The sequence below is a fragment of the Triticum urartu genome, chromosome 4, assembly GCF_003073215.2.
Source record: "Triticum urartu cultivar G1812 chromosome 4, Tu2.1, whole genome shotgun sequence".
Classification (NCBI taxonomy): domain Eukaryota; kingdom Viridiplantae; phylum Streptophyta; class Magnoliopsida; order Poales; family Poaceae; genus Triticum; species Triticum urartu.
Window position 1 is genome coordinate 318,781,056 of NC_053025.1, and position 10,368 is coordinate 318,791,423.

The window sequence follows — 10,368 nt, forward strand, 5'->3', positions numbered from 1 at the left end:
ATTTTTTGTTTTCTGCAACGTTCCCCGACAGTGGTATCATGAGCTAGGTCTATGCGTAGTTCTCTTGCGCGAGTAGAACACAATTTGTTGTGGGCGTAGATGTTGTCAACTTTCTTGCCGCTACTAGTATTATCTTGCTTCAACGGTATTGTGGGATGAAGCGGCCCGGACCAACCTTACACGTATGCTTACGTGAGACCGGTTCCACCGACTAACATGCACAAGTTGCATAAGGTGGCTGGCGGGTGTCTGTTTCTCCTACTTTAGTTGGAGCAGATTCGATGAACAGGGTCCTTATGAAGGGTAAATAGAAGTTGACAAATCACGTTGTGGCTTTCACGTAGGTAAGAAAACGTTCTTGTTAGAACCCTACTTCAGCCACGTAAAACCTGCAACAACAATTAGAGGACGTCTAACTTGTTTTTGCAGCAAGTGCTTTGTGATATGATATGGCCAACGTTGTGATGAATGATGAATGATCGATATGTGATGTACGAGATGTTCATGCTATTGTACAAGGAATCACAACTTACATGTCGATGAGTATGACGGTGACAGGATGATCATGGAGCCCCAAGATGGAGATCAAAGGAGCTATGTGATATTGGCCATATCATGTCACTATTATTATTTGATTGCATGTGATGTTTATCATGTTTTGCATCTTGTTTACTTAGAACGACGGTAGTAAATAAGATGATCCCTTACAACAATTTCAAGAAGTGTTCTCCCCTAACTGTGCACCGTTGCTACAGTTCGTCGTTTCGAAGCACCACGTGTTAATCGGGTGTGATAGATCCTTACGTTCACATACAACGGGTGTAAGACAGTTTTACACATGCAAAAAACACTTAGGGTTAACTTGACGAGCCTAGCATGTACAGACATGGCCTCGGAACACAGAGACCGAAAGGTCGAACACGAGTCGTATGGAAGATACGATCAACATGAAGATGTTCACCGGCGATGACTAGTCCGTCTCACGTGTTAATCGGACACGGCCTAGTCGACTCGGATCGTGTAACACTTAGATGACTAGAGGGATGTCTAATCTGAGTGGGAGTTCATTAATAATTTGATTAGATGAACTTAATTATCATGAACTTAGTCTAAAATCTTTACAATATGTCTTGTAGATCAAATGGCCAACGTTGTATTCAATTTCAACGCGTTCCTAGAGAAAACCAAGCTGAAAGACGATGGCGGCAACTATACGGACTGGGTCCGGAACCTGAGGATCATCCTCATAGCTGCCAAGAAAGATTATGTCCTACAAGCACCGCTAGGTGATCCACCCGTCCCACAGAACCAAGACGCTATGAACGCTTGGCAGACACGTACTGATGACTACTCCCTCGTTCAGTGCGGCATGCTTTACAGCTTAGAGCCGGGGCTCCAAAAGCGTTTTGAGAGACATGGAGCATATGAGATGTTCGAAGAGCTAAAAATGGTTTTTCAAGCTCATGCCCGGATCGAGAGATATGAAGTCTCCGACAAATTCTTCAGCTGTAAGATGGAGGAAAATAGTTCTGTCAGTGAGCACATACTCACTATGTCTGGGTTACATAACCGCTTGACTCAGCTGGGAGTTAATCTCCCGGATGACGCGGTCATTGACAAAATCCTCCAGTCGCTTCCACCAAGCTACAAGAGCTTTGTGATGAACTTCAATATGCAGGGGATGGTAAAGACCATTCCTGAAGTATTTGCTATGCTGAAATCAGCAGAGGTAGAAGTCAAGAAGGAACATCAAGTGTTGATGATGAATAAAACCACTAAGTTCAAGAAGGGCAAGGGTAAAAAGAACTTCAAGAAGGACGGCAAGGAAGTTGCTGCGCCCGGCAAGCAAGCTGTCGGGAAGAAGTCAAAGAATGGACCCAAGCCTGAGACAAAGTGCTTTTATTGCAAAGGGAAGGGTCACTGGAAGCGGAACTGCCCCAAATACTTAGCGGACAAGAAGGCCGGCAACACCAAAGGTATATTTGATATACATGTAATTGTTGTGTACCTTACCAGTACTCGTAGTAACTCCTGGGTATTTGATACCGGTGCCGTTGCTCATATTTGTAACTCACAGCAGGAGCTACGGAATAAACGGAAACTGGCGAAGGATGAGTTGACGATGCGCGTCGGTAATGGTTCCAAGGTCGATGTGATCGCCGTCGGCACGCTACCTCTACATTTACCTACGGGATTAGTTATAAACCTCAATAATTGTTATTTAGTGCCATGTTTGAGCATGAACATTGTATCAGGATCTCGTTTAATACGAGATGGCTACTCATTTAAATCCGAGAATAATGGTTGTTCTATTTATATGAGAGATATGTTTTATGGTCATGCTCCGATAGTCAATGGTTTATTCTTAATGAATCTCGAGCATATTACTACACATGTTCATAGTGTGAGTACCAAAAGATGTAAGGTTGATAATGATAGTCCCACATACTTGTGGCACTGCCGCCTTGGTCACATAGGTGTCAAACGCATGAAGAAGCTCCATGCAGATGGACTTTTAGAGTCTCTTGATTATGAATCATTTGACACATGCGAACCATGCCTCATGGGAAAAATGACCAAGACTCCATTCTCAGGAACAATGGAGCGAGCAACCAACTTATTGGAAATCATACATACTGATGTGTGCGGTCCAATGAGTGTTGAGGCTCGCGGTGGCTATCGTTATGTTCTCACCCTCACTGATGATTTGAGTAGATATGGGTATGTCTACTTAATGAAACACAAGTCTGAAACCTTTGAAAAGTTCAAGGAATTTCAGAATGAGGTTGAAAATCAACGTGACAGGAAAATCAAGTTTCTACGATCAGATCGTGGAGGAGAATACTTGAGTCACGAATTTGGCACGCACTTAATAAAATGTGGAATAGTTTCACAACTCACGCCGCCTGGAACACCTCAGCGTAACGGTGTGTCCGAACGTCGTAATCGCACTCTATTAGATATGGTGCGATCTATGATGTCTCTTACCGATTTGCCGCTATCTTTTTGGGGCTATGCTTTAGAGACTGTCGCATACACTTTAAATAGGGCTCCGTCGAAATCCGTTGAGACGACACCGTATGAATTATGGTTTGGGAAGAAACCTAAGCTGTCGTTTCTAAAAGTTTGGGGATGCGATGCTTATGTCAAGAAACTTCAACCTGAAAAGCTCGAACCCAAGTCGGAAAAATGCGTCTTCATAGGATACCCTAAAGAAACTGCTGGGTATACCTTCTACCTCAGATCCGAAGGCAAGATCTTTGTTGCCAGGAATGGATCCTTTCTAGAGAAAGAGTTTCTCTCGAAAGAAGTAAGTGGGAGGAAAGTAGAACTTGATGAAGTATTGCCTCTTGAACCGGTAAATGGCGCAACTCAAGAAAATGTTCCTGAGGTGCCTGCACCGACTAGAGAGGAAGTTATTCATGATGATCAAGATACTTCTGATCAAGCTCCTACTGAAATTCGAAGGTCCACAAGAACACGTTCCGCACCAAAGTGGTACGGCAACCCTGTCTTGGAAATCATGTTGTTAGACAACGGTGAACCTTCGAACTATGAAGAAGCAATGGCGGGACCGGATTCCGACAAATGGCTAGAAGCCATGAAATCCGAGATAGGATCCATGTATGAAAACGAAGTATGGACTTTGACTGACTTGCCCGTTGAACGGCGAGCCATAGAAAATAAATGGATCTTTAAGAAGAAGACAAACGCGGATGGTAATGTGACCATCTATAAAGCTCGGCTTGTCGCTAAGGGTTATCGACAAGTTAAAGGGGTTGACTACGATGAGACTTTCTCACCGGTAGCGAAGCTAAAGTCCGTCCGAATCATGTTAGCAATTGCCGCATTCTACGATTATGAAATATGGCAAATGGACGTCAAAACGGCATTCCTTAATGGTTTCCTTAAGGAAGAATTGTATATGATGCAGCCGGAAGGTTTTGTCGATCCTAAGAATGCTAAACAAGGTGTGCAAGCTCCAACGCTCGATTTATGGGCTGGTGCAAGCATCTCGGAGTTGGAACATTCGCTTTGATGAGATGATCAAAGCGTTTGGGTTTACGCAGACTTATGTTGAAGCCTGCATTTACAAGAAAGTGAGTGGGAGCTCTGTAGCATTTCTCATATTATATGTAGATGACATACTATTGATGGGAAATGATATAGAACTCTTGGACAGCATCAAGGCCTACTTGAATAAGAGTTTTTCAATGAAGGACCTTGGAGAAGCTGCTTATATATTAGGCATCAAAATCTATAGAGATAGATCGAGACGCCTCATAGGTCTTTCACAAAGCACATACCTTGATAAGATATTGAAAAGTTCAATATGGATCAATCTAAGAAGGGGTTCTTGCCTGTGTTACAAGGTATGAAATTGAGCTCAGCTCAATGTCCGACCACGGCAGAAGATATAGAAGAGATGAGCGTCATCCCCTATGCATCAGCCATAGGTTCTATTATGTATGCCATGCTGTGTACCAGACCTGATGTAAACCTTGCCGTAAGTTTGGTAGGAAGATATCAAAGTAATCCCGGCAAGGAACACTGGACAGCGGTCAAGAATATCCTGACGTACCTGAAAAGGACTAAGGAAATGTTTCTCGTTTATGGAGGTGGGTGACGAAGAGCTCGTCGTAAAGGGTTACGTCGACGCTAGCTTCGACACAGATCTGGATGACTCTAAGTCACAAACCGGATACGTGTATATTTTGAATGGTGGGGCAGTAAGCTGGTGCAGTTGCAAGCAAAGCGTCGTGCGGGATCTACATGTGAAAGCGGAGTACATGGCAAGCCTCGGAGCAGCACAATGAAGCAATTTGGGTGAAGGAGTTCAATCACCGACCTAGGGAGTCATACCCAATGCGTGGGCCAATCAAACTCTTCTGTGACAACACTGGGAGCTATTGCACTTGCCAAGGAGCCCAAGGTTTCACAAGAAGACAGGCACATCAAAGCGCGGCTTCATCCATTCGGGTGAACAGTTCAAGATGGAGACATAGAAATTTGTAAAGTACATACGGACCTGAATGGTAGCAGATCCGTTGACTAAACCTCTCCTAGGCAAAACATGATCCAACACCAGAATTCCATGGGGTGTTCGATCATCACAATGCTAACTAGATTATTGACTCTAGTGCAAGTGGAGAACTGTTGTATGCCCTAGAGGCAATAATAAAAGTATTATTATTATATTTCTTTGTTCATGATAATTGTCTTTATTCATGCTATAATTGTATTATCCGAAAATCGTAATACACGTGTGAATACATAGACCATAATATGTCCCTAGTAAGCCTCTAGTTGACTAGCTCGTTGATCAACAGATAGTCATGGTTTCCTGGCTATGGACATTGGATGTCATTGATAACGGGATCACATCATTAGGAGAATGATGTGATGGACAAGACCTAATCCTAAGCATAGCACAAGATCGTGTAGTTCGTTTGCTAGAGCTTTTCCAATGTCAAGTATCTTTTCCTTTGAACATGAGATCGTGTAACTCCCGGATACCGTAAGAGTGCTTTGGGTGTATCAAACGTCACAACGTAACTGGGTGACTATAAAGGTGCACTACAGGTATTTCCGAAAGTGTCTGTTGGGTTGACACGGATCGAGACTGGGATTTGTCACTCCATATAACGGAGAGGTATCACTTGGCCCACTCGGTAATGCATCATCATAATGAGCTCAAAGTGACCAAGTGTCTGGTCACGGGATGATGCATTACGGTACGAGTAAAGTGACTTGCCGGTAACGAGATTGAACAAGGTATTGGGATACCGACGATCGAATCTCGGGCAAGTAACATACCGATTGACAAAGGGAATTGCATACGGGGTCGCTTAAATCCTTGACATCGTGGTTCATCCGATGAGATCATCGTGGAGTATGTGGGAGCCAACATGGGTATCCAGATCCCGCTGTTGGTTATTGACCGGAGAGTCGTCTCGGTCATGTCTACATATCTCCCGAACCCGTAGGGTCTACACACTTAAGGTTCGGTGACGCTAGGGTTGTGAAGATATGTATATGCAGTAACCCGAATGTTGTTCGGAGTCCCGGATGAGATCCCGGACGTCACGAGGAGTTCCGGAATGGTCCGGAGGTAAAGAATTATATATAGGAAGTGTTGTTTCGGCCATCGGGACAAGTTTCGGGGTTATCGGTATTGTACCGGGACCATCGGAGGGGTCCCGGGGACCCACCGGGTGGGGCCACCTGTCCCAGGGGGCCACATGGGCTGTAGGGGGTGCGCCTTGGCCTAGATGGGCCAAGGGCACCAGCCCCAAAAGCCCATGCGCCTAGGATTCCACTTAAGGGAAGAGTCCCAATGGTGGAAGGCACCTCTAGGTGCCTTGGGAGGGAGGGAAACCTCCCCTTGGCTGCCGCACCTAGGAGATTGGATCTCCTAGGCTGGCGCACCCCCCCCCCTTGGCCCTCCTATATATAGTGGGGGAGAGGAGGGACTTCATAGACCAGCCCTTGGCGCCTCCCTCTCTCCCCGTTACGTCTCTCTCTCGTAGTATAGGCGACGCCCTGCTACTGTGACGCCCTGCATCCACCACCACGCCGTCGTGCTGCTGGATCTTCATCAACCTCTCCTTCCCCCTTGCTGGATCAAGAAAGGAGGAGACGTCATCCGCTCCGTACGTGTGTTGAACGCGGAGGTGCCGTCCGTTCGGCGCTTGGTCATCGGTGATTTGGATCACGTCGTGTTCGACTACATCAACCCCGTTCTTTGAACGCTTCCGCTCGCGATCTACAAAGGTATGTGGATACATCCAATCACTCGTTGCTAGATGAACTCCTAGATGGATCTTGGTGAAACGAGTAGGAAAATTTTTGTTTTCTGCAACGTTCCCCAACAATCCAATCGGGGACCTGTGGTCATCATGCGTCCTCTCGGACCATTGTGGCTAAAGCATACCGAGCGGGATTTTACTGGCCAAGGGCCAATGAAATGGCAAAAGAGATAGTCGAAAAATGTGAAGGATGTCAGTATTACTCCAATATGTCGCACAAGCCCGCGTCAGCTCTGAAAACCATTCCACTCGTCTGGCCCTTCGCTGTTTGGGGGCTGGACATGGTTGGACCACTGAAAATGGGCAGGAGCGGCTTCACTCATGTGCTAGTAGCAGTCGACAAGTTCACCAAATGGATTGAAGCTAAGCCTATCAAGAATCTTGATGCTTGCGCTGCTATCAGTTTCATCAGAGAGTTGATATTCAGATATGGAGTTCCGCACAGCATCATCACTGACAATGGGTCAAACTTCGATTCCGACAAATTCAGGGCCTTTTGCGCCTCTCAGGGCACATGAGTCGACTATGCTTCGGTCGCTCACACTCAGTCGAATGGACAGGCGGAAAGAGCAAACGGCCTAATTCTCAAAGGACTGAAACCTCGATTGATGCGCGATCTCAAGCACGCAGCAGGTGCATGGGTCGACGAGCTTCCATCAGTTCTTTGGGGATTGAGGACGACCCCGAACCGATCGACCGGAAGAACCCCATTCTTTCTGGTCTATGGAGCTGAAGCAGTCTTGCCGAGTGACATGCTTCACAACGCCCCTCGAGTCGAGCTCTACTCTGAAGAAGAGGCAGAACAAGCCCGGCAGGACGCAGTCGACCTCCTGGAAGAAGAAAGAGAAATGGCCATGATCTAATCGACCATCTATCAGCAAGACTTGCGTCGATTCCATGCCAGAAATGTGAAGAGTCGAGCCTTTCAAGAAGGAGACTTAGTCCTTCGCGTGGATCAGCAAAAACCACACAAACTCGCTCCTACCTGGGAAGGCCCCTTCATAGTCACCAAAGTCCTCCACAATGGAGCGTACCACCTCTGCAATGTCGATCGCCAGATTGATGAGCCACGAGCCTGGAATGCGGAGCTACTCCGCCCCTTTTATACTTGAATTCTCACTCGGTTGAGATGTAATAAAAAAACTCATGTAGTTTATTTATCAAAGACAAGAGCGTTATAATTTTCCCAATGATTGTTATTAATTTTGTTTGCGTAAGAAATCCCCCAGTGGGTGGCTTAGCTGCGAATCCGCTTGCCTAAGTTTGTAAAAATAAAATCCTACCGAGTGGAGAGCAATCCTCCCACTCGGGGGCTTAGCTGCGAACCCGTTTCGCCTAAGTATTTAAAAATCCTACCGAGTGGAGAGCAATCCTCCCACTCGGGGGCTTAGCTGCAGTCCAGTACTCGCCTAAGTCTTCTCACTCGGAGACTTAGCTGCAGTCCGGCACTCGCCTAAGTTTAAAAAAATCTTGTCGAGTGGAGAGCAATCCTCCCACTCGGGGGCTTAGCTGCAGTCCAGTACTCGCCTAAGTCTTCTCACTCGGAGACTTAGCTGCAGTCCGACACTCGCCTAAGTTTGAAAAAATCCTACCGAGTGGAGAGCAATCCTCCCACTCGGGGGCTTAGCTGCAGTCCAGTACTCGCCTAAGTTTTCTCACTCAGAGACTTAGCTGCAGTCCGGCGCTCGCCTAAGTTTGAAAAAATCCTGTCGAGTGGAGAGCAATCCTCCCACTCAGGGGCTTAGCTGCGAACCCGTTTTGCCTAAGTATTTAAAAATCCTACCGAGTGGAGAGCAATCCTCCCACTCGGGGGCTTAGCTGCAGTCCAGTACTCGCCTAAGTCTTCTCACTCGGAGACTTAGCTGCAGTCCGGCACTCGCCTAAGTTTAAAAAAATCCTGTTGAGTGGAGAGCAATCCTCCCACTCGGGGGCTTAGCTGCAGTCCAGTACTCGCCTAAGTCTTCTCACTCGGAGACTTAGCTGCAGTCCGACACTTGCCTAAGTTTGAAAAAAATCCTACCGAGTGGAGAGCAATCCTCCCACTCGGGGGCTTAGCTGCAGTCCAGTACTCGCCTAAGTTTTCTCACTCAGAGACTTAGCTGCAGTCCGGCGCTCACCTAAGTTTGAAAAAATCCTGTCGAGTGGAGAGAAATCCTCCCACTCAGGGGCTTAGCTGCGAACCCATTTCTCCTAAGTATTTAAAAATCCTACCGAGTGGAGAGCAATCCTCCCACTCGGGGGCTTAGCTGCAGTCCAGTACTTGCCTAAGTCTTCTCACTCGGAGACTTAGCTGCAGTCCGGCACTCGCCTAAGTTTAAAAAAATCCTGTCGAGTGGAGAGCAATCCTCCCACTCGGGGGCTTAGCTGCAGTCCAATACTCGCCTAAGTCTTCTCACTCGGAGACTTAGCTGCAGTCCGGCACTCGCCTAAGTTTGAAAAAATCCTATCGAGTGGAGAGAAATCCTCCCACTCGGGGGTTTAGCTGCAGTCCAGTACTCGCCTAAGTTTTCTCACTCAGAGACTTAGCTGCAGTCCGGCGCTCGCCTAAGTTTGAAAAAATCCTGTCGAGTGGAGAGCAATCCTTCCATTCGGGGGCTTAGCTGCAGCCCAGTACTCGCCTAAGTTTGCTCACTCGAAGACTTAGCTGCAGTCCGGCGCTCGCCTAAGTTTGAAAAAATCTTGTCGAGTGGAGAGCAATCCTCCCACTCGGGGGCTTAGCTGCAGCCCAGTACTCGCCTAAGTTTTCTCACTCAGAGACTTAGCTGCAGTCCGGCGCTCGCCTAAGTTTGAAAAAATCCTGTCGAGTGGAGAGCAATCCTCCCACTCGGGGGGCTTAGCTGCAGCCTAGTACTCGCCTAAGTTTTCTCACTCGAAGACTTAGCTGCAGTCCGGCGCTCGCCTAAGTTTGAAAAAATCCTGTCGAGTGGAGAGCAATCCTCCCACTCGGGGGCCTTAGCTGCAGCCCAGTACTCGCCTAAGTTTTTTCACTCGAAGACTTAGCTGCAGTCCGGCACTTGCCTAAGTTTGAAAAAATCCCGTCGAGTGGAGAGCAATCCTCCCACTCGAGGGCTTAGCTGCAGTCCAGTACTCGCCTAAGTCTTCTCACTCGGAGACTTAGCTGCAGTCCGGCACTCGCCTAAGTTTGAAAAAATCCTACCGAGTGGAGAGCAATCCTCCCACTCGGGGGCTTAGCTGCAGTCCAGTGCTCGCCTAAGTACGAAACACATCTCAATCCTCAAGGACGACGAGGTGCAGGTCGACTACCACCTTCTCCTGGGGAGCTTCGCCACAAATACAATGTGTGCTCCATCCCGCTCTGCAGTAACGAGGTGCGGGTCGACTGCCACCTTCTCCTGGGGATCTTCGCCACAAATACAATGTGCGCTCCGTCCCGCTCTGCAGTAACAAGGTGCGGGTCGACTGCCACCTTCTCTTGAGGAGCTTCGCCACAAATACAATGCGCACTCCATCAACGACCCGCAAGGGCAACAAGGCGCGGGTCGACTGCTTCCTTCTCCTTCGGAGCTGCGCTACAAATACAAAAGTTGTCTCGAATAAA